We start from the raw sequence: 27,846 nt of genomic DNA, 5'->3' as shown, positions 1-27,846 counted from the left end.
TTAGGAATTTCAGTTAGTTGATCTCAATGTTTAGAAGACACTACCTCTAAAGGGCAAGGGGGCTGCTAAGGAAAGAGATGAAGACAAGAAGAAAAGCAGGAAGTGGTTTTGCTGGTGCCTGGCCAGCGATTGAGCAACAGCTACCAAGATGTAAGAGGCGAAAGATAGCAGTCTTAAGCCTCTCGGTGAGCTTACAAACCCAGAGATTCTCCAGTTCCTGCCTCTTCTGTCCTATGCCCCTGCTCCATTTCAAAGTGCCTTTCGGGTGACTGTCCTGAAAGGGCTTAAGATGTCCTGAAGTGTTGGCATCAGATGTACGAGGAGCCAGCATGTTGCCCATGTGCTATAGGGCCCGTGTATTAGAATGCTGTGCATTGTTTCCTTCTGATGCTTTTCCCATTCCATCTTTGACAATGATTGTTCTTTGAAAAATAGAACAGAGGTCCCAATTGCAGGATGTTTCCCTTTTTAATTAATCAGCTTTTTTTGTGTGTATGTGAGACAGGGTCTTACATTGCTTAGGATGGCCTTGAACACAGTAGGTAGCCAAGGATAACCTTTACCTCCTAATGTCCCTGCCTCTGTGTTCCCGCATGCTAGAGTTACAGGTATTTGCCGTGATACCAGAATACTCCTTTGAGAAAGAAAAATTTGATTTTGGAAACATAAAAATATCTTCAAAATTGACCTGTTGTAATCACTGGTGTGATTTCTAAATCTACTGCCCAGATTTATTCTGATCTTCAAAGGTTTGATATGATCTGTAGAACAGTAAAGATGTAATCGTCCTCAGCAATGTTATGCACACACCATTAGTTTGCTTATCTGTAGTAATAAAAGATGTCCACACTAGGAATGATGAACTTGAAAATAAGTGGAACCCCTGTCAGCCACTAGATTCAACACGCTTGTCATTAAACCTTCGACTGGGTTGTTAATAACAACGTGTGCTGATTTGAAGTTTGAACCTATTTCTTTTCTAAATCACTGCTCAGCGTGATTGTGCCACATTTTGTCTGTAAAGTCTCAGTTGTGTGTGCAAAATTGACAGGATAAATGCAAAGGAAAAAAAATGTAGGAGCTTTCCTGAAGGCCCTAAGGCATAGACCTGCATGGATCAATATGTAGTAATGTGTGTCATTTATAAAGTGGCATACCTTACTGTATTGATGCTTTGTGAATCAGTGTCCAAGAATATTGAATACTCTACTGGGAGATACAATACTCATACTTTCCTACCTGCTCTTTAGTGAAGTTTGACATTTGACTCCCCTGCCCCTTGTTAGTATTGTTAGTCATAGTACCAAGAAAAGTATGACTGTATGTGCATTGTATGCGTGTGTGTGAGTTGTCTGTGTGGGTTATCTGTGTGTGTACACATGTGTAGGTGATTCACTCACCAGTGTGGGTGCTTATGAAGATAAGAGAATGTCTTCCTCAGTCACCTCACCATATTTTCCAGGACATCTTTCACTGAACATGGACCTCATAGTTTTGAGGAGGATAGGTGACTAGAGAGACTAGAGAGCCTTTCCAGTGCTGGAGTTATGGGTGTACATGGCTGCACTCAGATCTTTACTTTTTATGTGGTACTGCAGATCAGAACTCAGAACCTCAAATGTTTACAACACGCACCGTACCCAGTGAGCCATCTCCCCAGCCTCTCATGCAGATTATTTCTAAATCTATAAATTGAGGAAGAAGGTACATAAATTCTTTTGTTTCTCATTTCTACCATATCTGAAAACCATTGACATTTACTGTTATTTTGTGTGTTTTAAATATATGCTTATTGTTAAACTTTGTGCACACATGTGTGCATGCACACACACGCACTTTCTCAAGTTGGTTCTCTCCCGTCATCATGGATTTCAGGGCTTGAACTCAGAGCGTTGCACCTGTGTGGTGAGTACCTTTACCTGCTCTGCCAACCTGCCAATCCTATTTGATGTTATTTAGAGGACTGAAAGTTAAGCTCTTATCAGAAAATTTAAACCTATCAATGCATTGGTCTATCTGAACACACATGTTTTAGTCTATCAGGACAAATTAAAAAAACAACACAATTTTAAACACACACACACACACACACACACACACACACACACACACACACACAATGACATTTTGTTACCTGTTTGATGTCCAAGGATAAACTGCCTGGTTGGTCCCATTTGCACAAAGTTATAAATGACTAAGGCTGGCAAATTTCATTCAAGCTATAGAAGGCCATGCTTCCTCTATCTACTCATATCAAGTAAACCCAATTTCCACTGGTGAAGAAATTGTTTAGATAAAGTGATCTTTAGTGAAGTCAGTGTCTAATGATTTACCTGTATTTATAGAAATGAGTGAGTTCATTGAAAAATACGCTTATGTAATGATCTAATACTGAAAGCCAAGAGATGGGAAATCCTTTATCGATTGGAATTACCTCCCAAGTGTAATATCTGGAGTAGATGATTCATGCCTCCATACGTGGATGTGTGTGTGTGTGTTTATTCATGGATGGAAAGGCAAACAACTGACGTGACGCTTATATGATCGTAGCTTAGTGTTTGGGGAACAGCAAGTTACGTACTTGAGAAGTAGAGAGGTGGCAGCTATGAGGTAACAGAGATTCAAGGGGAAAGAAGCAAGGCTGCGATCAGAAAATGAGACTCCCAGCTAAAACTCACTGTATTTTAAAGTATAATCCTGTTCACCGCATCATTACATAACTGCTATGTTATGTAACCACGTCTAGTTTTGAGACTTCAGGCAACCCAGTCCTAAGAAGGTAATTTTCCCCATTAGTTCAGTAATTTCGTTGACTAAACATCTGAGTGATGCAAGTAGGTTGTCATGAGGTAGAATTCCATTAAATAAATGTCAGTTCCAGGAAGGGGAAAAAAAAAAACATGAAGTACTTCTTGCCCTGGTGTGTAGTTTACTGGAAATAGTTGACAAAATTTTATAAGTGATACCAAAATTCAGTCACATTGATAAAATATCTAGGCCACGTTTTTCTTTCTTACATGCAACTGTTTGTGTATCTGACGTGCATAAGATCAGTTCTGGTTTTATAAGTAGACACACCCCTATGTATATGTAAATAGCATCAGTAAATTAATGTGCAAGCTAAGCTTTTCTTTATTGAATAACAGGGCAATTCAGTGACTTAATATCTAAACTATTAAGATTCCAGGGGAGTGACAAGTATGGATGGAGAAGCTTTTTCACTTATTGCCACTAAGATTATCTTGAAGAGAATGTCTACTTAGGGCTTAGTAGGCCTGCCAAAAGTGGTCAGTTGGTGAAGCTGCTCATGATAGATGAAGTCAACTTTGGTACTTAGTGCGCTGACCTCTGAGCACTTAGCCCCCAAAGAATTCTAGTCTGGTTAGATTTCAGGGGGGAAAAACGGAGACAATGTACCTGACAGTAGAGCTCACAGAGTACAATCTAAAAAGCTAAGCTAACTGGGCAGTGGTGGCACATGCCTTTAATCCCAGCACTCAGGAGGCAGAGAGCCAGGCGAATCTCTGTGAGTTCGAGGCCAGCCTGGTCTACAGCGCAAGATCCAGGACAGGCACCAGAGCTGCACAGAGAAACCCTGTCTCGAAAAACCAATAGATAGATAGATAGATAGATAGATAGATAGATAGATAGATAGATAGATAGATAGATAGATAGATAGACAGTTAAAAAAGTTAAGCTAGAGACAAACAGGATGGAAAGAGAGAGGACTCGGGTTGACTTTCCAAGTGTTCATATCTGACCTCCATGTTTTCTTCAGGTTCAACCACTCATCGATGTCATCTCTTCTCTGTCCTCCCTTCCTTCTTATTCTTAATTAATGGATTGTGTAATTGGAGCCCTGATCTACAACCGGGAATGCTAAAATTAAATAAGACCTAGCTGAGTCTCAAGGAGACTGAGGATGAATTGAAGAAAGGAGATATGTATCTTTTTATTATTAAAATAGTCTAGGAGAGAAATAAAATGCTATGTAAATTCAAGAACTGAGAAATAAAATGCTATGTAAATTCAAGAACTGAGATCATGTTAGATAACTAAACCAGAATCTGGGGAACATTCCATGGAGATTATGACTCTTTTTTTTTTTTTTTAAGTACGGAAAGATAGAATTTTGATAAGCAAAGAGAGGCTTTCCTAGCTCAAGAGTAATAAAAACAAAGGTACTGAGTACTTATGTCTTGGAGACTTCAATATCCCATGGGCAATGGGCTGGGACCACAATGCAGTGTCTAACATTTATAGGGCAGAGGAGTCCTGGGAAGATAAGGGTTTTTGGTGGTGGATGAATCCCTATCTTGGGCAAGTTAGTCGGACACAACTGTTGAGGCAGTGGCAAGATAATTGGCAAACCCCGGGAGTGTGGTGACTGGTTGACCGTCCATGTTGCAGACAGAACGCTGCTTATAAACTTCCAACAGGAAGAGATTCAAACACATATTTTGACACTGGAGTGAAAGGTGTCCTCAGAACAATAGCAAATGGTTGTTGTTGTTTTAATCCTGAAGACCTCATAATAATACCACTCTGTGTGCCGACATTTACTGGGCTTATGATGAGACCCTAATTATTTTGCTCCCCTACCTCACTCAGGAAGACATTGCTGAACAATATAGGTGGTCTAAATAGAAGAAATACAGAATATCTTTTTTTTTTTAATTTAGAAACTGTTGGGAGCTCTTGTGCCTGAAGGTGTAGATGAGCATATTCTATCTTTGAAAAAAAAATAGTAAAAGAATGTTTAGAAAAAAGTAGAGCTCAGCTGCCTATAAAGGCTGATGCATTGCCCTTTCCAAGCAATGTTTACCGTTCAGAGAGTCACTGCACTGCACAGTGCTCACCTGTTTACTTGAAGCTACTGTTTCAATGTTATAGTCCGGCTAACTTCTAAGCTAAATGTTTAATTACAAGTGTACTAGGGCATATACAGTCAGAAGTCTGACATATAGAAAAATTCAAGTCTCAAGAATACTTTTCCAACCTCCAGCGTTGAACTCTTCAGAAATACATGGTGAAGAACTCAACTCAGCTCTTGTTTGCAACAGTGAAAAGAATTCTATGGCTTCATGTCACAATAGTATTTTCAATTTTTTGGAGAATCAAACCAAAAGTACCACAAAAGCAGCAATACTGTATACTCACTACAGTCCTATGGAATAAGTCTGTAAACATGGTTTAAAACATACCAGCTTAAAATAATGTATGATTAGGAATGTATGTGATGCAGATGAGATTTCCACTCTAGGTGAAAGTTTTTCTTTGTTATTCAGGTTTCAAATGAGCCTTTTAAATTTAGGCCAAAAGATATCATAAACTTTTTAATCACAAAATTTTACCTAGAGTTATAGGAAGAGTGAGGAGAGGTGTTTGAGAGACTGAGAGACACTGGGAAAATTTAAAAATTCTATGTGGCTCAATTTCCAATAGCCTAAGACATGTAGGAACTTGCAGGATGATGGAAGAAAGCAGACCTATGCTGCCTGTGGCCCTTCCAGGGTGGGAGGTTTTGTTTCCTTGATAAGCAAACACTGTTTGTTGAAGGAGGGAGCTTGGGTGGCAGGGAGGGTTTGGGAAGGGCACTCTAGCGGGCAGGTCTGTGTACTAGGGAGGGGAAGGGGTATAACTTCCTCCAGGTGAGAGACAGCAGCACAGTCTGACCTCTGAAAAGAGGGCACTATGAGAAGGTACTTGGAGCCTTCAGCATCCCATCAACAGAGAGCCGTAGAGGATTTGGTGGGAGCCTTAAAGCTAATGTGGAGGGTTCAATCCCGAGTATCTGGGAAATAAGATACCACTGCTGCGTGCAAAGACAAAGTGATGAAGGCTTGAGAATGAAATAAAGTTTGGAAAATTGTTTGACGTGTGCCAGGATTCTTACAGACACTATAATTAAAAAGCCGCAGGAATATCAAGAATGAACTTGGGCTGCACCAGTAGAGATGCAGAGGGTCAGAATAAGCAGGTGACAATACTGTTCTCTTCTGCCAATCCATGTCACAGCTGGAATGGAGTAAAAATTATATATATATATATATATATATATATAGTGTGTATACACACCATACACACCATACACACACACACACACACACACACACACACACACAGGTTTGCATGAGATGGGACTGAAGAAACTTGTGCTTTCTGAGACTGGAATAGAGTGGTTCCCCTGGAGGATGGGTGTGTTTTACCTCCTGGAGAGAAGCCATGGGAAATAATTAGACTCAATCAAAATTACCACAGTGTATAATGGAAGCAATAAAACCTCAGGGCGGAGGAGTTGAGCGGAGACACTATGTGCAATGCCCTGGCGTGCAGTGGCTGCTGGCACATCTTAGTTCTCACTGTAACTCTCAGGAGTAACATTGGGACCAATGGACGGACGCACGGCCTTGTGAGAGATTTAGCTGTCCTGCTGGAGACAGCTTTGAAACAATCACAGCCTGCTAGTGAGGTGAGCTGCCTTGGAAGCTGTGCTAAGAGCAGAAGGGAGACAGACCGTGGCAGAGATGTGATGATAGGGGAGAATTACAGAGTGGGAACCACAAGTGTCCTCCTAATTCTGAGGTTCAAATGACCTCCCTGCCCTGTCCCCACTCCCAGGGATTAGGAAATGAGTCTTTCCAAAAGAAAGACTGGGGCTAGAGATAAAAATGTTGAAGTCTCTTACAGATGCAGGAAGGGTAGGAAAGCTTGCAGTGGAAACCTGGGGTTTATATTGAATGGATGTGTGGGAAAGGACTGCACATGCACATATATTCCACATATGTGCATTCATGCATGAGGTCATCGACAACAAGAAGTGTTAAAGAAAGGATAAAGATTCTGCATTGTGTTCAAGCCAAGGAAGTACAGAGGGTTTTTAACTATATACACTGATACAGACACAAATAAATTATGTATTGTGGTGGTATTGTGTCTCCCAAAATATTGTGCACCCTAATAAACTTATCTGGGGTCAGAGACAGAGCAGCCACTAGATACAAAGGCTAAAAAATGGTGGCACTCACACCTTTAATCCTAGCATTCCAGAGGTAGAAATCCCTCTGGATCTCTGTGAGTTCAAGGCCACATTGGAAACAGCCAGGCATGGTGGCATGCCTTTAATCCCAGGGTGTGATGGCAGAAAGCAGAAAGATATATAAGGCATGAGGACCAGAAACTAGAAGCATTTGGCTGGTTAAGCTTTTAGGCTTTTGAGCTACAGTTCAGCTGAGACCCATTCTGGATGAGGACTCAGAGGCTTCCAGTCTGAGGAAACAGGATCAGCTGGGGAACTGGCAAGGTGAGGTAGCTGTGGCTTGTTCTGCTTCTTCTCTGATCTTCCAGCATTCAACCCAATAACTGGCCTCAGGTTTGATTTTATTAATAAGACCTTCTAAGATTCCTGCTACAATATATATATAAATATATATATATATATATATATATTATAAATCCTGTGAAAAGAGTGGAAAAAAAGAGAGAGTTTAACCAAGAAAAGCAGCTAACTTAGGCCACGCAGCAGAAGTTTGAGTAATATCAAAACCAAGATGAACTGTCACGTTTTGCCATGAGGCTGCTACTAGCTAGGGTCTAGGACGCCTTTGTGATAAGGGATTTACACACTGTCTGCTTTTGAAATTTTCAAGCAACTTTCATTCAGGGCAATGGAACTGAAACATAACCAAGATAAAAATGCAGCAAGAGAAATTATCAGGGTGAGTGGGGAAGGGGCCACGACATTTAGATAAGACTGATCGGAACAAGAGCCCTGCACATTAACTAAGGCTTCTGGGTAACTAGTGAGAGTATCTACAACTTATTAGTCAATGAAAGAAGTTAATTTTCAGATGAACATTGTCTTTTCTGGCATCCAATTCTATAAGAGTATATGGCATAGATTCTTAGATCGGGATGGTGTCATGGTGGATAAAGGAGATAAAATTCCAGCCTTGCCTACAGTTGCTGTTTCTCCTTTAAGCCTTTTAAGGTCAAGTGTGCCCGAGTAAGATGAAGTCCTTCTTAGATTCCAGTATAGCAGTGGCAATTCCCTTGGGCAAAGACTGGTTAGGCTTCCAGACACTCCTTAGTGTGAAAAGTGAAGATATGTGAGCATTAGGGTGATTCCAGAACTACCTCTGGGGAGAGTGAGAGAAAGCCGAACCCTGCAGCCTCCTGAGCCAAACCCTCCATCATTTGTCAAGTTCAGATTTCAGTTCAGCTTCAAACAGACCCCTTTGCTGGACTCTGCCTAAAGTGATCTTTCCCCTTCTTTGCTATCATTCTCTAACATCAGTGTTTCCATGTTTTTACAGCATTTGCTGTTCTGTTCAATTGTTTTATGTGTTATCCTTCTCCCTCTTCCCACACAGGAGAATCTAAGCTAGTGCCAGAGACGTGGAAGGTGCTTAGTATGCACAGGGAAGAAAGGTTTGTGGTGTAGGGAAGAACTCAGCTCTGTGCTGGTGCGGGAGGGTAGAGGTGGGACTGGAGCCAGCCTCCCAATGTGTAGTTGAGAGGAAAATGATGACTGCGGTAATACTGTAATTTGTTAATGGAAACACTGGGGAGAGGACACACTTCACTGTGTCTATACTTTCCTATACATTCAAAAGACTCCGTTTATGGGCCGGGTATGGTGGTGCATGCCTATAAACTCAGCACTTGAGGTGAATCTCTGTGAGTTCCAGGCCAGCCTGGTCTACAAAGCAAGTTCTAGGATATCCAAACGCAGGGCTATTACACAGATAAACTCAGTCTCAAAAACAAAAAGACTTTACTAATAGGAATGGAAAGATCATGAATTGACTTTGTTCATATGGGCTCGGATGTAAGTGGAAAGAGTATGAGCCCTCATTTATATCAATGCCATTTTCTTTTACATAACAGTATACCATGTTACCCATTCATGTGTGTGTGCATGTGCACCCATTTGCATTTCCATGGAGGTCAGAGACCAACGTCTGGTGTTGTTTCTGGGGGAACCAGCCACCTTATTATCTTGAGACAACATCTCTCAATGGGCTTTGGAGCTCACTAAACAGGCTAGGCTGGCTGACCAGCAAGCACCTGTAGTCTATGTATTTATACCTTTACAGTACTGGGATTACAAAAAACAAACAAATTAAACAAACAAAAAAGACAGGCACCACCACATCTGTCTTTAAAAAAAAAAAATAGACCATACTTAGATCCTCCTGATTGCAAAGCATGCATTTTAGGAACTAAGCTCTCCAGATCGCCATAAAAATTGTGAGAACTGTCTTTCAAAATTCCCCTAAAAGGTAAGTCAAGCTGTTGGCAAACAGGATGCTGAACGTGAGTGGGAAGGAGTGCATTAGAATTAGAGAGGAAGGGGATGTAGGAGCTGGCAATCTAGAGAGAGAGCAGGAGGTGAGGCAGAGAACACCAGGCTTGCAGAATCTAAAAGACAGGACCAACTAGTGGAGAAATAGCAGCAGATTGTGGTGTATTGCAGAGCACAGGAAACTTTCTAACGTTTGCTAGAGAGCTGGAGTGCCCCGAGCTTGTTGGCTGTGAGGAGCAAAGTTTTCAATGGTGAGGCATCAGGAAAAGTACTGAGGGGTGTCCTGGAGCCTTGGTTTTAGTCATTCTTGAGAAATGTCAGATATTTTATATCAAAATAAAAACATATACTAGGAGATAGTACATAATACTTATGGGGCTTGTTTGTGTTGCTTTTTTTTTCTTTCTTGGCTTAGAACTCATACTGAGAAGCAATTCTGATGAACTTGGCACCATATGGGGCCTTGGCTCCAGGCTCCAGGGTGTAAGTTTGCAAAATAGAGATAGTGGAATTTCCCCAAAGCTGGGGACAAGCAAGGGAGTTTAGAATCACAGAGCATGATTAGTTCAAAAGCCATCCTGAAATCATCTAAGTCTGCAGAAATAATGGAGTTTTTTTTTCCCTTTGTCTTCTTATCTCTAATAATTTAACTTGTAGCCAGAAGGAAGATGCTGTGGGATAGATATTACACACTGATGTTTCTTCAATAGCTTTACTTGAGGTTCTGAGTCTCACCCTCACCTACCTCATGGTTTTCAGCTTAGAAAAATAATAGAACATTATGACTGTACTTTTTCTTATATGCAGAGCAAGTTTTGATCCTAATGTTAACTGTATTAGTAAGTCAGCAAAGCCAGCCAAGTCGACTTGTTTTTTTTGTTTTGTTTTGTTTTGTTTTTTTTAAAGCAAAGACCTTCCCCATTAGAATATGTTAAATTGCTCCAGACGAAGATGAGCAAGCTAATGAGCATCATCTTCATGTACCAGCAAAAGTAAACTGCTGTTTCCGCAGGGAAACAATGTACTCTTCAAAATGGAAATGAATGTTAGCAGGAAAAAGACGTCAAAACCTCATTGGGAAAAGACTCTTGAATTAAAATTTTGAAATAAGGTAACTTTTCCTACACACTTAGTCTCTGGTATATTGAGGATCTGTCATCCCAATGATGGCAGAGAGACCGGACAGCAAAGAAACTCAGATAATAGAAACTTAAAAAAAAAAAAAAAACATTGGAACACAGCTACATGTCTTTCAAATGTGAATCAGGAGTTAAATTCGCCTTCTTCCATGTCCTTTGCTTGTTTTTGGTGCTCCGTCGCTTTTTGCTTCTGTAAACATAGAATGAGAACGAGAGATAGGCATTTAGGGTAGAAAGCAAAATAAATAAATGGGTTTCATGCATTGATTTTTGTGTGCATTTTATCCTATTGACTTCCGCTTGTAACAGACACTCATTAAACACTTACTATGTGTCAGACTCTGTTCGGGAAGATTCCAACTTATTAAGGAACAAATAACAGAAGTACTTGGCTCCATCGGGCTCTGTGCTTCCATTTTGAGTGTGTTTTGAGAACGGACTCTGGAGTCCTTCCTAAAGGAGGGATACTGAACTGACGTTGGGTGCAGATAAATAGATCACATGAAGAAGAATGAAAAGCACAATAGTAGGGCCAGGCTGGGATTTAGTGATAGGGACCTAAAAGCTGACATAACATCGCAACCCAGAATATTATTGCAAGTTTTCTAAGCACGGCTTGAAAAATATTGGCATGAGCCATTAACTGAAGAAGGCAATTTCTCTCCCATGCTCCCATTCAAGAAAATGCATGGCTGGTAGCATCCCACATTCTGGGCACAAGGGGGAGAAGTGAGCTCTTTTTTTTTTTTTTTTTTTTTTTTTTCTCAGACAAGAAATCTGACTTCCCTCCAGGAATTTCCCAGGAATGAACTTCATGTTTTATCTTCATCCCTTAACTGTTCTTGCATTTGCCTGCCAAACCTGGTTCCAAGTGCTCTAGGCTTGGAGGAGCATTCCAGAAAATGTAGAGCATAATTAACTAAAGCAGAAGTCTGTAATGCATCAGAAAATGAAAATCATATTCAACAGAAGTTAAAAAAAAAAAACCCACAGAAGAATATATCCCACAAAAGGAATAGATTCTTGTAATGCGTGTGTATTCGATAGGATAGGGATTTAATGCTGTATCATCTAAACTCTTGGTGAAATTACAGATGGAGGCTGTGTAAGGCACAGAGCCATGGTGGCATGGAATGAGAGAAGAGGAAGTTCAATTCATCAATGGTATCCTCTTCTTTGGAGGATGGTCGGGCGGGCAGTTTTTAGAATCCTTTGTAACTGGCATGCATTCAAGTTTATAGCTACTGGAAAAGCAATTTTTACCAAAAAACAAAAACAAATCAGAGCAATCTGAACTTACTTGTACCTCATTTTCCTCCTCTTCTGATTCATCATGGCATATACAGAAAAACAGGATTGTTTTTGTTTTCAGAGATATAACACCGAAGTAAGACATGATGGATTATTGAGAGCTGCGAGGGATTTGATTGTCGTCAGGGGAGATGGGGGGAATGGATCTGAATGAATTCCAGGAAGCCGTGGAGCAATAGCTAATGCCCCAGTTGGTATTCTGTTTGTTTGGAAATGATGGGTGTGGAGAAGACTCTGCAAGCACTCCACCGTTGCCTGGCAATTACTCCAGGCTAAACATAGTGAGTGACAGCTTTCGAACGACCAAGACGTTTTTAAAGGCTGATTGTCCAAAATGTCACATGTTGTTTGGATAGAATTTAAACTTGATGATAATAATACCTGATGTGGCAGAACATATAATATAGACTCTAACAATGTTTTTTATTAACTCCGATAATTTCTTATATTGTATTTTGTTCAGATTCATCCCCTCCCCATCTCCTCCCAGATTTCCCCTCATCCTCCCCACTCCCAACACTCTGTCCTCCTCCCTTTTTCTAAACCCATTGGATCCAATAAGTCTGCAAACATGTAGACTTTTTATGTTGTGCACAGAATTACTTTTTAAAGTATAAAACACTCATTATTGAACGTATCGAGCTTAGCCTATACAAGACATTTAAAATAGATGGAAATCAGATAAAAGCTGTTAAACTTGCGTTCAACTGCTCATGTGTCACCACAGCACTCAGCTGGAGAACGCATGGCATGGGTGGACAAGTGCGAAGCTCCTAAAATATTTTATCCTGAGACCTAGAGAGCAGAGTTCTAACCGTAGCTACAGCTCCAAGTGGGAGACTTAGCTGTCCCCGCCCAGGAAAGCATTCTATCCACTCAAGGTCAGTGTCAGCTGGAGTGATGGAGATGCTGCTGTTGATGGCTTTCACTCAGCATCCAGGAAGGGGTGATAGACAGCAGACACAGAGGACTTGCAAAATAATGCATTGTCCCTCTGAGAAAGGAAACTCCCAAAGGCAGAGCCCACGCTGTTCTTAGATCAGCCTCCCCATCACTCTGCTTCTCACTCTGGTCTACTCTCACAAGTCCATGTGCTGACCCCAGAGGATGTTCTCGAATCCTTCTCTTCAGTGTGCTGTTGCTCACATTGATCCTAGCCTAGAATGCTCTGCCTGCTTCACACCCCTTTGCTTTCCCAAATCTTAATCTTTTCTTTGTATGTTAAAAAAAAAAAATCCCATACATAGCCTCACTCTGTATCCCACACAGTCTTCAAGTTTACTGGCCTCTTGCCTCAGTCTCTCAAGTAGATTATAGGGTCTGTGATACCTTACCTAGTGCAAATTCTGAACATCTATTTTTAAAAAAGGTTTATTTTCATTTTATATATGTATGTGAATGCCTGTTTGCATGTATGTGCACATGTGCATGCCTGGTGCCTTCTGAGGTCATAAGAGTATGTCTCATACCTGGAACTGGCATTCTGGATGATTGTGAGCCACCATGTGGGTGCTAGGAACTGAACTTGGGTCCTCTGTAAAAACAGTGAAGTTTGTAATTACTAAACCACCTCTGCAGCCCTGTATACAGGATATTTTACCTATTGTTACCAACTTGGGAAACTTCTCCCTACATATTACCATCAAAGTTCCCCTCAAATACCATGTCCAATAGCACTGTCTCTGGCCGACCTTGGTCTAATCATAACCCTGGGCATACTCCTCCACAAATGGACACTTGGAAGAGACCTACATGATTTCATGGTTAAGTTATAAGCTCACTGAAGGAGGGGACTAAATCCTTTGTGTTGAGGTGGGGGTAGACCTTTCTTACCATGTTCAGCGTTTTTATTAGGTAGCCTTCTTGCTGAGAAGGTTCCAATTGTTCTCTGAAACAGACCTTTACTTCACAATAACACAATAACAAAACAAAGGAATGGCATCGGTATTCCAGATAACTTAAGACCAAATGGGACTGATGATGTGGACCTATGTGGGATCCTAGACAGATTCAATGATGCTGTGGTTACTAAATGTTATGAGGATGTTTAGTCTAGGATTCCAATCCTAACCTTGGTTTCCAAAGACCTTATGTAGCCTATCTTCATTCACCTTAAGTACTCACCATTTTCAACACTTCCACCCTCTGCTCCTCCCACACAATCTCTTATGTATAGTGCCAGGACATCCCCAGCTTCTCCATTTTCTTCCTGTTGCCCATGGTGTTCTTCCCATAGATGCCCATGTGGCTCACTTTCTTACCTCTTTGCTCAAACATCACATTTTCAGGGATGCTTTCTACTTATTTAAAATTGCGACCCCACCTCAGACATATGTGTACTTTGTGTCCACACAACTTAGAAGTTCTGTGTGCTTTTGGTTTTTTTTCTCTTACTGACCACTGTATCAAAGGTACCAAAATAGAGTCATTCAGTAAATATTTATTGAATAAATCAATGAATCCTTTAGACATGTATACCAGGCCTTTGTATATATCCAAATATCATGCTCTTTGCATTATCTTTATAGTGATCCAGTATCAAATCTGATAGTTAGTTAATGTCTGACCTGAGTCAAATATGTTCTGGATGAGGAGTCATTTATCTTGGGCTTCATTCCTGGCTCTGCAATTCCTAATTCTAATTCTAATTACATGACCTTGGGTGAGTCACCTAGTCATTCTTGGACCAGTTTTTCTCATTTGTAAAAGCAGAACAAAGACACCCACTGAATCGCTAAGAGCACGACAAACACATCAGCAGCCTGAGTTCTGCAAGCATGTAAGTTGGCTATTTGTAATCTGTTATCTGTGTAAGGGACTGAGGCAACATGGCATAATGGAGTTGGATGTCAGTGTAAGACAGGCAAGGATCTGAGGTCTATCTCAATTTGTTTGGGGCTGTATGCATCTAAGACACTTAACGTGGGCTTTTCTATAAACCAGAGGACATTTAAATTCAGAATTCATTATGATATCAAATGAGGTGATAAGCCATGATTCAACACTTTTTTTTTTCTTTTGAGATGGATATCTGTGTAGTGTTGACTGTCCTGGATCTCGCTCTGTAGACCAGGCTGGCCTTCAACTCACAGAGTTCCTCCTGCCTCTGCCTCCCAGGTGCTGAGATTAAAGGCATGTGCCACCACCACCTAGTCTTCTAAAGATGCATGTTTTTCAAATACTTTAACATGTCAAAAGTATACACTTGATCATCAGTGCTGTCTTTGGCTCTACGGTGTGTGGCATTTACTTCAGAAATTTTATTTGTGAAGCCAGACAGTAATTACAGTTCAGAATCTTTTTGTGTTGTGCTGACAATTGCAAGAAACTGGTCTTTCTTCCAGTTTATCTTTACCCTTGGTCCGTCTGGTGTTAAAAAGGAAAAGTTCGCAAACGTCAACCACAGAATGATTCGCTGTATTCCTTTCCTCTTAATGAAAAGGCACGCTACTGTTCTGAGCCCGGCTACCTGTGTCTTTGCTTCTCATTTGTTTTTACTCTCTTGCTTTGGGGCTGGCTGGGGCAGACAAGAATAGAAGAATATATCCTGGCAACCTCAGCCATTGCGCTTTAGCATAAGATGGTTGCTAGGAGAAGAGGACAGCACCGCACGTGAGCGAGCGGATGTGTGGCTCTGCTGTCCTGGAAGAGGCAGCAGGTTGTGCCAGAAGGCATGAGCTCAGAGCAGCAGTCTCCACCCCCACCCCCCCTGCCTTCTGCCAAAGCTCATGGAAATTCAGCTATCTTATCATGGTCTCGGTCAGTCGGTGCTAATATTTTATGGTCTGTCTTAAACAAACTACAAAGGCAAAGGGAAAAAAAAAAGACCCGTTACTAGAGATCGTAATGATTATGTGACATTTGAGATTCGTTATTCCTTAAATGATCTATTAAACAGAAGCCACTGGCCTTCTAACAAGAGGCCATTATCCAAAAGTTATTTCTGTGTCTTGTGACTGGTTGTAAAGTTCCTGGTTTTCAAGGAATAAAACTGGAAAAGAATTACCAGAGTGCCCAATGGATATTTAGAGGAAATTCTAAACACATTCACTGCATTCATTGTTCCATGAAATATAGAAATTCTGAGATGGATGTATCACATTTTCATAATGATTTCTAATAACATGGTCTCGTTGTATCTCATTTTATTCACTCAGCAGTTGTGGCTGCCACTCTAGGAAGTGGCAGCCCCTGTGTATCAGGGAAGGACCTAAAAATAAATATTTTCAGAAACCACAAAACAAGACACAGATACAATGAAAACAGACTGCATGATGTTTACATTATGTTTTACTCTCTATCAAGAGGGCACCACAGAGCTTTGGAGTTTGCAAATATTAGCATTTGAAAGAAAGTAATAGTCCAAAAAAATATATTTTAGGATCCATCCACTTAGGCCAGCTGTCAGTTTATTGGAATCCTGGATATGCATAGAGGGGCTTGTGGGAGTCCCAAGAGACCATGTCCATCTGTGACATTTTGAATGTGACAGGGGCTTCAGAAACATCTTTGAAGTATGATGGGACACTTTTAAAAAAGACCAGGGTTTCTTTCCTATCTGTTTTCATTGTGTACTTGATACATTCTGATCATGTCCATGACTCAAGTGTGTGTCTCTTGCATCCTACATCTGTGTTGTTTATACTGGGGGAGGGAGGGGGGCATGGAGTTGCAAGTCATAGAAACTAAGGTTCAGCTCCCCTCTTTTTCCTTTTCTCTGAAAAGCTGACTGACCAGATTGGCATATGGGAAACTCTTCTAACTGAAGAAGCGAAACGGTCTATGTGTCATTCATTTTCCCTTTGATCTGAACATTAAGAAAGGAGGCCATTACTTTCCATCTGAAGGCGCTTCCATCCAAACTAAAAATGGAAGTAGGTTCTAGAATGACCAGCTACCACTCAGTGTAAGACTTAAAATGTAAGTCATAAGGATAAAAGAGGGATCAGATTAAAAAAAGTCCTGAAGGTTCTGATCTTAGTCTACTCCTCTGCAGCCCAGGTCCCATCCCTAGGAGTACAGTGGCAGGACAGCAGACCTCTCTGGGTATTCTCGTTTGTGTGTGTAGTTGTTTTGACCTTCGTGGAATGTTAGTTTTGTGCATTTTATTCCTATAGTAAAGTGGAGGGGTTGGGGGTGGGGAAACAGAACAAAGTATGACCATCTGAGTCCTCTTACTGTGTCCCGTTAACCCCTCCCACGGTGTGGCCTGGGGCCTGGTTCTTAGGACTTATCAGGGAACCAAGTGATAAGGCTTCTCACTTCCCATTGCAGAAGGCCTTAAAAGAGCAAAACGCCTTCCTGTCTAAAGAAAGACACCTCCATGGGTGGCATGAGTGCTAGATAATGAATCTACTGCTTACTACCAGGGCCCGCTACAGGAAGTTACCACTAGTAGCGAATACAGGAAGTGGCTTTGGGTAAGCCTGTGCCCTGTGCCCTTTTAGGAAGTAAGTGTTCTTCACAAAGCAAGCACGTCTGCCATTATTACCTTTTGACACACTCTGCATGGCCTCAGAGAATGACCTGACTGGGACCATGAGGGAATGAAGAACGTATAGACACATGTACGCAAAAGCTGGGATCATGTAAGCTGTGCTGTCTCTGGTGAGGGGCACCAAATGCATGAAAGCAACACAGAGACTCAGCACATTCATTTTATACATCTGAATTGAGCTTAAGAGCTTATGGTATACAATTGAACAAGCATGTTTAGCTAATCTTGGTAGAAGGTCTCTCTAGGGGAGCAGTCTCCGGCTGCTGTCATCATCCAGCGGAGGAGGAAGTTGTGGTTGGTAGTTTCTGCATACACTGTCAACATTGACAAGAGGAAGTCTTTCCCATTCTTCTGAGCCTCATCAAGGAAAGCAAGCTTTGCTATTCCCTGGGTCTGAACCCCTGGGGTCCTTCACCTGGCTTTGTATGCCATGTTCACCATACACATTCACTCAGGACTTCAGCCGCTCCATACACATTCACTTGAGGTGTCCTCTGCTCCCCGCAACTGTTACATGAGTAGCATACCATATGGTTACTGACAGAATATGTAGTAGAATGGACTCATATTTCAAAATGCAGTGTAGGAGGTTGAAAACTTCCAAACTGAGTGTGGTGGCTTACGGCTGTAGCCTCAGCACTCAGGTGGATGAGACAGGAAAATCACTGGCCCAGTGCCAACACTGGGTATATAGCAAATTCAGGGCTAACATGGACTATCCAGGGAAGCCTTCTAGCAACAAATAACAAAGCAAAATTTAGTTGTTTGGATTGGAACATAGGAAAGTGGCTTAAGATTGTTGAAACTTACATTTCATTACTGTAGTAGAAAGAACATTTACCTGACATAATGATAAGAAATTAGTTGAGTCCAAGTAGAATTGCAAAAACATCCAGGATATATTCATATTATACTATGATTTCCTTTCCTGTGGGTGTCTGACTCCTACTTCCAGTTCTAACGTTGGAGATCAGTAAAATTTTGTTAGGATATTAGTTTGTATGTGAGAAAAGGTTTCTAAAAGAAAGATAAACTGTAATATACTTACTGCCCCTTACACACACACACACACACACACACACACAAGGTGGGAAGAAATGTGATCAATGTAATACAGATATAAAAGCATGGCAGTATTTTCACACAAATCTAAGCATTAAAAACATATATATGTAAATTGTGGCCAGCAAGATGAGTCAGTGGGTCAAGGCTCTGGCTGTCAAGACTGACAGAGTTCATTTGCTGGGACCTGCAGGGTAGATCACAACTTACAGAACACTGTGACCTCCACATATGTATGGCATGTGTGTGCCCACACACACACACACACACACACACACACACACACACACACACACATACACGTTAAAAATTGTTAAAGTACATAACACTTTTGAAAAGTACAAATTACCTAATATTCGACATAAGACTTTGATTTCTCAGATTGCTCAGGTAATGGAGTCTCTAGCTGGTTAATAAGGCTTTTAATGATCTACCTTATTCATTAAGGCGTATAGCACCTTTCATTTCTTGGGGGTAAATCTTGTCAAGTTAGTATGCATTCATTTACATTTCTTCTCTATAAAAAGAGGATATCCTGAATATGTTTGAATGTGTATCCATGGTAACAGATGGACCAAACTTTAATTCTCACTAATGGTCATGTATAAGTGTGTCAGGTGCACATTCACTATCACTTGGAAATTACATATCACTAGAGTGATCACATTCCTTATCAGCCAAGCCAGCTTCTGTAGCATGAATCTCTAAAAGGTCTTATTAATAAAAGCAAACCCGGGGGAGCCAGGTATTGGGGTAAATTCTGAAAGATCAGAGAATCAGAACAAGCCACAGCTAGCCTCACCTCACCAACTTTGCCGCAGATCCTGTTTCCTCAAACTGGAAGCCTCTGAGTCCTCATCCAAATGGATCCCAGCTGAACTGCTGCTCAAAATCCTAAAAGCTTAACCAGACTCCAGTTCCTGGTCCTCATGCCTTATATACCTTTCTGCTTCCTGCCATCACTTCCTGGTATTAAAGGCATGAGTCACCATGCCTGGATGTTTGCTATGTGGCCTTGAATTCACAGAGATCCAGATGGATCTCTGCCTCCGGAATGCTAGGAATAAAGGCAAGTGGTACCACTGCCTAACCTCTATGTTTAATGTAGTTGTTCTGTTCTCTGACCCCCAGATAAGTTTATTGGGGTGCACAATATATAAACCACAAGCTTCATTTTAGGAAGTGAGAGACAATACCAGAAACCTTTGTATGAGGCCATGAGGTGTGTGGCTTTGAATCATTCCAAGCAAATCCCTGCGTCCATCCTGATGTTTTTGTTCTTTATTTTCTTTCTCTCCATCACTGCATCTCCTTAGAATTCCTCTTCAAGTATGTGGTTCTAGATAATATTCTGATTGATCAGGTCCATTCCAAGTTGAAGTCTAATCACTGAAGTTCATAGAGCAGTGTTGTTTGTAGCGGAAAGAAATTTATTGTACCTTTGGTTTCAACCTCCCTCGCTTGGCAGGTCACCCGACACTGGGACTTGTCTTCATCTGCTCTTTCTTGAAGCAGAGTTGTCAACTGGTCATCAAGCAGGACTAGACCTCGTCTACTTTGAACACATGTTGATTTCTACCTCTTAGCTTCCTAACTCAGTGGGGACACCAAAGAGGATCAGGACTTTCTTAGGGACACTGATCATCACATGGGGGTGTCACACCAAAGCATCACTGTAGAGGATAGAGGATTTCCATCTTCTCTGAAAGCCTAGTACCAAGCAAAAGCAGATAATGTTATAACATCCTGGAAGTAACAAATGCTTTTAATACATATTTGGAGTACATATTAAAGGGAAGGTGACCCTTTCTCTTATTTTTGTTAAATTAATTAACAGCTTTTTCTTTCTTTCTTTTCTGAGACAGGATGTTTTGTATCTCAGTCTGACCCTTTTTTTACCATGTAGTAAGAATAGCATGTGTTGGGCTGGAGAGATGGCTCAGAGGTTAAGAGCACCGACTGCTCTTCCAGAGGTCCTGAATTCAATTCCCAGCACCCACATGGTGGCTCACAATCATCTGTAATGAGATCTGGCACCCTCTTCTGTATACATAATAAATAAATAAATCAAAAAAAAAAGAATAGCATGTGTTAAAATTTAGAGAGACGATATGGAAAAAAACATTTAGTGAAATGTATAGACATAACAGATTCTGATATTCATGTTAACCAATCACCCCAGAGGGTTTTGCTTTCTTTTCACTATAAGTTACTATAGAAAGTCTTGTGCTATTAGGACAACTCACACTTACTTCTAAAAGCCTCCTGTTTCCTAGTCTCATTCCTACTGACCACACCTCTCAATTCCTGGTCCACTTTTCAGCAGCAGCAGAGCTTCTATTATATTCAGCCTCTTCTTCAGCTGCTCCGTCCACCCAACTATCCCAATGAGGTTAACCCTTTCCTGGCAGCTCTCATGGCTTTGTACCTCATTGCCATAGTCGACCAAGAAATGGTGGAATCACCCTTGCTCACCATTGCCCCTCCCAGAGCCATCGTCCCCTATGGTGTGAGCCTATACCAACCACCCTTGCCGCCTGCACCTGCTTGGCCCTCACTTACCGCCAGCTTTGCTTCTACAGTATCTTCTCTCTCCCTCTCTTCCTCCTCTTCCTAAGTTAGAAATCTCTCCTGGGGTGTCTTGAGCTCTTCTTTCCAAGTGGTCTTGTGTCCTACTCTCCACCAGACACTTACTCCCAGGCCACACCTCCTTAGGCTGAAGGATGATGACCTTCTATGACACCCCCAGCATCTCATTACTCTCCTGTCCTTTGACACCCCTGAACCCATTCCCATCTTGATGTGGACCTCCAACACTCACTGCCTAGGCAGGACCTAAATTTAATTCAACATGCTTCATGTTCTTAATGTCTTCTCATTTCTGGATGCTAAAGCTTTTCATTTTTAAAAATTCATCTGGTTGATATTGTCAATAAATAAAATGTACTAATATATAACGTTTATTTTTAATACATATATAACATATGTACATATATGCACATGTATTCAAACAAATTATACCAGTATGTGTTTTCAACAAATGCTTACTGAATTAAATAAGCCAAAATATGTGGAATGAATCCTATTGATTTTATCTTCACAAATACTTGTTTTCTTCTCTCTCTCTCTCTCTCTCTCTCTCTCTCTCTCTCCTTCCATCCTTCCCCCTCTTTCTCTCTCTCTTTCTTCCTTTCTTTCTTTTCCTTCCTTCCTTCCTTCCTTCCTTCCTTCTTTCTTTCTTTCTTTCTTCCTTTCTTTTTTCTTTAACTGTGACACATACATGTTCTAAAGCCACAAATAGCAGCTGGAGAGACAGCTCAATGGTTAAGAGCTCTGATTGCTCCTGCTGAGGACCTAATATAGATTCCCAGCAGCCATGTGGAGGCCCACAACTGACTGTAACTTAGTACCAGGGCACTGGACACCCTCTTCTGACTTGACATGCAACAGGCACACACATGATATACAGACATACAAGCAGGCAAAACACCCAAATGTATAAAATAAAATTAAAAAACAAAATATGGAATATTTCTCCAGGGATTAAAAAAAAAAGTCAACTGGCGAGGTCACTGCTTTACCAGGATTTAGTAGAACAAATTAATCCAGGTGTCTGTTAAGCCAATTACATTGCAAGAAATGCTTAAGTTGCAAGCCAATAAAACACCGAATTAAAACAGACACATAGCAGACAGGCTGTAGATGGTCCTTCACCACTCACTCATGTTATATTTAGAGGAGGCGGCCCTGGTATAATGAAAGAAGGATTCCGTCATTGGCCATGTTTTTCAGATATGCTGCCTATGACATGTTTGAAATCAATTAATAAAACTTCATTTATCAATAAAACTGAAGTAAACACAAAAGGGTGTTCAGTGCTTCCTGACTCATCTAATCAGAAGAAGTGAGGGCCAGTTCTATAGCCCTTCCATGTCACCAAACTTGGCATACTAAAATTCTGTAATCAAGACATTTCACATGGAAAATATTTGTAAATTTGAGAAATTAGTTCAGACTTCTGTTTATTGGCCAATGGTCATTCATATATCTGTGATAATCTGTGACATAAAATAAAACCAGAAATCTCTTTTTGATACACCTTCTGTTACAGAAAAGAAATGGAAATGGAAAATGTCATGGAAAATGACTGCCTCTTGCAGTGTGTGTGTGTGAGAGAGAGAGGGGGGGGGATCCTAAATTAGGGGATCCTAAGTTGACCCAGTAGCCTACTAGCATCTTGTACATTTCTTCACACAAGGCTGTTGGCTCCATGAAAACCATTGTATTATATTCTTGTATTTCTTGACCAAAACCATTCTCAGGCAAAGAATACATCTAGCAAATATTAGCTAGGTGGCTGTGGTAGGTTCTTATTGGTGAGCAGTGTTCTAAAGACCTGCCACTATTATATTCAAATGTTAAGAACTGAAGCAATTTGGATTCTAAGTATTTTTTTGAGTTATGATGTTTGTACATAAAGATGAATATTCCTTTTGGACTCCAAATGATAAAGTGTTTTCCCATATGAAGAGTAATACATCTTTTCAATGACTCAGCCGATATGAGCAATATTTATAGAATTAGATCATTTATTTTCGAACAATAAAATTTGGAAAAAGGTTTTTTTTTTTTTTTTTTTTTTGGTTTTTCAAGACAGGGTTTCTCTGTGTAGCTTTGGGCCTTTCTGGGAACTCGCTTTGGAGACCAGGCTGGCCTCGAACTCACAGAAATCCACCTGCCTCTACCTCCTGAGTGCTGGGATTAAAGGCATGCGCCACCACTGCCCAGTGGAAAATGGTATTCTTACAGTCAGGTTGATATCTTTTTTTCTTAAATGCTTGTTTCAGAGAATTGCCTGGAGTAGTTTTAGACACTGAATTCTGTCTCTGGAATCCAGTGTGTATAATATTCAGTTATACTAAAGATTGAATTACTACGTGGTTTCATCTCCTTAGAGTCAGCATACCTGGCATTAAATTTCAAATCATTCTTTTAATTGCAACATTTCCCAGAACACAAAGTCAAACTATCTAAAACTGTGAGCATAATAATACTTTAGCAATATAATAATAATATTATTACATAATATATCATAATAATTTAGTAATTTTACTCCTGCCTTTTAGCTACTTTTCATTCACTTACTGCTTCTGTGTTTCCTTTTTATAAATATCTAGCATGAGGTGGCCAAAATTTACCTGATGTACCCCTTTTAACAGCTGTCTTCAACACCAGAGAATCTTCCATTATGGTTTCTCAATATCTTTCAGGGTCTCTAAATCACTTGCTGAGAATTGATGAGAACTGAATTTTATAAATGATATTCACTCATAAAGTTTAAGCCATTTAAATTTGCATTTTCTCCATATTGCTTTAAAAATATGACTAATTCAGGAATTTCTGCACATTAAATTCTTAAGTGAAATTCCTACAGATATACCTAAAATTTTACATTATTAATATTATAATATCTAGAGATAAGTATTAATTTATTTTATCTGTGAAAATTATGTTAACCCCCAAATTATATTTATCTGTGAATGTACTGGTTATAAAATGATTTAAAATTTTTTAACAAAAGTGTGATTGTTTGAATATGAATGACCTCATAGACTCATGTGTTTGAATGCTTGGCACTATTAGGAGGTGTGGCCTTATTGGAGTAAGTGTGGCCTCGTTAGAGGAAGTGTGTCACTGTAGAGGTAGGCTTTGAAGTCTCATATATGCTTAAGATCTGCCCAGTGTAACGGACTTTTTCTGCTTGCTATCTGTGGCTCAAGAGGTAGAACTCTCAGCTCCTTCTTCAGTACCATGTCTACCTGCATGCTGCCATGGCCTGTCATGATGATAATGGACTAAACCTCTGAAACTGTAAGCCACCCACAATCAAATGTTTTCCTTTATAAGTGTTGGTCATGGTGTCTCTTTGGTCATGGTGTCTCTTCACAGCAATAGAAACCCTAACTAAGCCGGGCAGTGGTGGCACAGGCCTTTCATCCCAGCATTCGGGATGCAGAGGCAGGCGAATCTCTGTGAGTTCGAGGCCAGCCTGGGATACCAAGTGAGTTCCAGGAAAGGCACCAAAACTACACAGAGAAACCCTGTCTTGAACCCCCCCCCCAAAAAAAAAAACCTAACTAAAACAAAGAGTAAAATTATTTGTAGAGCTTTTATAGATAATAAAACCTAGTATGCTTATTTGGAGAGGATACAAGCCTTGTACTTAAAATAGCTATCTATACCCAGGTAAAGAAGGGAGGGGAGAGAGTGAGGAGAAGGAACCTAGAGACCTCCTGCCATTTTTTTTCTCCTATAGATTGATGATGCAATTTTCAAGTCACCACCATACTGAGAGCATTCAAAGCACTAGAAGAAAAATCAGAAACTGAGTTGAAATGACAGTGAGGATTATCTTCTAGTAACAGAGTCACCCTTCCTGAAAGCGTTCGATGCTCTTAATGTTTTCTGCATTTGATTTTCAAAACCAATGAGGACGAATGTGAAAACTGGGTGTGGAGAAGCAAAAGGACAAAATCTGCCCATTGTTAATCCAATGGAAATACCTTTCTAAGTGTTAACTTCCAGTGCATATCACTCACATAGCTTAACATGCTTACTGTAAATCATGGATGTAGCTGACACGTGTTGGAAGATTGCATACAGAACCCTTTTCCTTGATGATGCCCAGTGTTACATAATTCTACTTACAGAGTGCACTTCGATGCATTTCACATTATGACTTTTGGAACTCAGACCAATCCACGAGGGTATTGATTTTATCCTAGTGTCATAGATGAAGAAATGAAGACTGGGTACATTTAATTAATGTGCACAGTTGACCCTGTGGTTTACTGTTTGGGACAGGTGTCCGAGCCCACTAGGTTTCCTAATGGCTATACCCAGCAGGACTGCATAAGAGGTTGATTGGACCATGGGCCTGGGTACCAGATGGCTGTAATTAGCAAGGGGGAGGTCTTTTGCTCCACCCCTTGGCATTGTTATAAATAGACCTTTGGAATTAAGTTCTGAGCCTGTTTGGATAAAGATCCAGGCCCACCCAAAGTCTGTCCTGTGTCTTCTCTCTGTTTTCTCTCCCCTCTTTATTTCTAACTAAGTCTCTTAGCCCTCATTCCTCAAGAGTTCCTGGGGTAAAAAAATGTGTGGGCTGGTCTGCTACAGACAGGTAAGGCTGCTGTCCATATTTGCTGGCTCTTTAGACTAAGCATCTTTCTACTAGATCTCTTTGAGTCTTCAGAAAGCTGTAAACTAGAATCCACTCTATTTTTATGGCTACTGCCAAGTCAAAAGCATGTTGAGCAGGTGCCATTCTGAGAGCCTGTCTCTCCTGGTTGTCTATTTGAATTGTTTTTCTTAACCACTAATTACCTTTCTCACATGGGCCCCAGTATCCTCACCACACGTCCCTGTGTTTCTTCTTCATCTTTAGACAGAGATGAAGAATGGTCATAATTAGGAGTGGATCTCTTGCCTGGTAGTCAAGGAACTCATGACCTATAAAGTGAACTTTACTGGTAAAAAGAAAAATATGAATCCAACTGGTATATGCTGCATTGACACAGAAAGGGGCTCACCATCCCTGGGATCACAGAGTTGTGCCTGGAGAACAATGGGTTTCAGAGATATAGAAACAATCAGATAATTCCTAAAACAGTTCACTGTCTGTGAGTAGCATGAACGCACCATCAAAATATTGACAGGCACATAATAATCGTACCTAGAATCAAAGAAAACATTAGGTGTGCAATATTTTTTTTTATTTAAAAATGGCTTCCAGCAAGTATTTAGTAATGGGACTAAGACTAATTGATATTGACAACAATATTTCTTAAATAACATCTCCATGTTGTTTGGGCTCTTCAGGTTACTTGTAGACTTTGTCAGTGTCTCACACGACACAAAGAAAATAGAAATTCAATACTCTGAGACCAGAGTCCAGGAGCTGCTCAGTCCATCCTGCATCCCTTTTTTTGAGTCTTCCAATGAAAGCAGATCCTGAAGGGAGATTGAAAGCATAACTGCATCTGTGACACATGCCTCTTGAGGTAATCTTGAGGAATACACAGCAGAAAAACACATTTAAGGTGTGAGTTATATGGGTCAACAGACGCAATTGCATAGTTACAAGATATTCATAAACTGTATCAAACTGAAATGATTTGTGAACAGTGTTCTGACTTTAGCATTTCCAAGTCTCACTCAACTCAGTTCATATATAAAAATATATGAACTGACTATATATATGTATTATAACTACACACACACACACACACATACACACACACACCAAATCATAATCCATTTTATTTTATTTTTCTAAGACAGAGTTCTATTGCTCTGTGTAACAGCCCTGGCTGTCCTGGAACTCACTCTGTAGACCAGGCTGGCCTCAAACTCAGAGAGATCTGCCTGCCTCTGCCACACAAGTGCTGGGATTAAAGACGTGCACCACTGCTACCAGGCACATAATACAAATTTTAAAATGAGTACCCACAAACTGAAAAAGTAGATTCTACTTCTATATTTTTTCAAAAGGAAAAAAATGCAAAAGTAATATTCTGAAAATTTTTATTTTTATTTCCTCTTACTGAAAAGAAAATATGTTCTCACATAATAGATCTTGATTATGGTTTTCCTTCCCTATACTTTTCCCAGTTTCTCCCCACCTCCCCTCCTATCTGGATCCACCCCCTTTCTGTCTCTTATTAGAAAACAAACAAGCGTCTAAGGGATCATAATAATAATATAATGTAATATAAAAAATAACACATTGAAATTGGACAAAACAAACAGAAGGAAAAGAACCCAAGAAGGCAAACGACACAGAAACCCATTTGTTCACACTCTCAGGAATCTCATAAAAACACTAAACTGGAAGCAATAATATATACATGAAGAGTCTGTAGGGTAAAAAGAGAGAAAGTAGATAAATAAAAAAATTTAAAAATAATGATATAAAATTTTTAAACAAGGAAAAGACCTGACATGACATTGTAAGACAAGGACCCCCCAAAGATGCTGTGGAGTTCATTTTCTATTGGCCATCTACTTGTGAGCATAGTCTACCCTTAAGAGTATTTTGTTGTCTCAGTGAGACTAAATTTTTATTTGCAAGTAGTTATCAATTGGAGATTGCTTCTGGTTAGGGAGTGTGGGCGTGTGTCCACTTCTCCTTTCAGCTCTAGGGCCCTCTCGACCTGTGCAGACCTGTGCATGCTGTATCATATGTGCTTTGATCATGGTGATTTAGAGGGCCTTGTTTCCTTGGTGTCCTCCATCTCCCTGGCTCTTACACTTTTTAAACTCCTCTTCCACAGGGTTCCCTGAGCCCTGAGGGGAGGGATTTGATGGAGACATCCAAGCAGGATGAGTGTTCCAAGGTCTCTCACTCTCCGCATGTTGTCTAGCTGTGGGTCTCTATATTTGTTCACATCTGCTATAGGTAGACACTTCTCCGATGTTGGCTGAGGAAGGATGATGAATGGATGGATGATGGATGGATGGATGGATGG

At 40.5% G+C, this 27,846-nt stretch overlaps 1 protein-coding gene across 3 annotated transcripts in view; it reads left to right on the top strand.

Moving 5' to 3' along the window:
* The window catches only part of Rgs17 (regulator of G protein signaling 17), a 97,390-nt gene that overhangs the window by 8,121 nt on the left and 61,423 nt on the right, over positions 1–27,846 (top strand). The window lies entirely within an intron of this gene.

The sequence above is a fragment of the Peromyscus maniculatus genome, chromosome 16, assembly GCF_049852395.1.
Source record: "Peromyscus maniculatus bairdii isolate BWxNUB_F1_BW_parent chromosome 16, HU_Pman_BW_mat_3.1, whole genome shotgun sequence".
NCBI lineage: Eukaryota > Metazoa > Chordata > Mammalia > Rodentia > Cricetidae > Peromyscus > Peromyscus maniculatus.
This window is presented reverse-complemented; position numbering and strand designations above follow the sequence as displayed.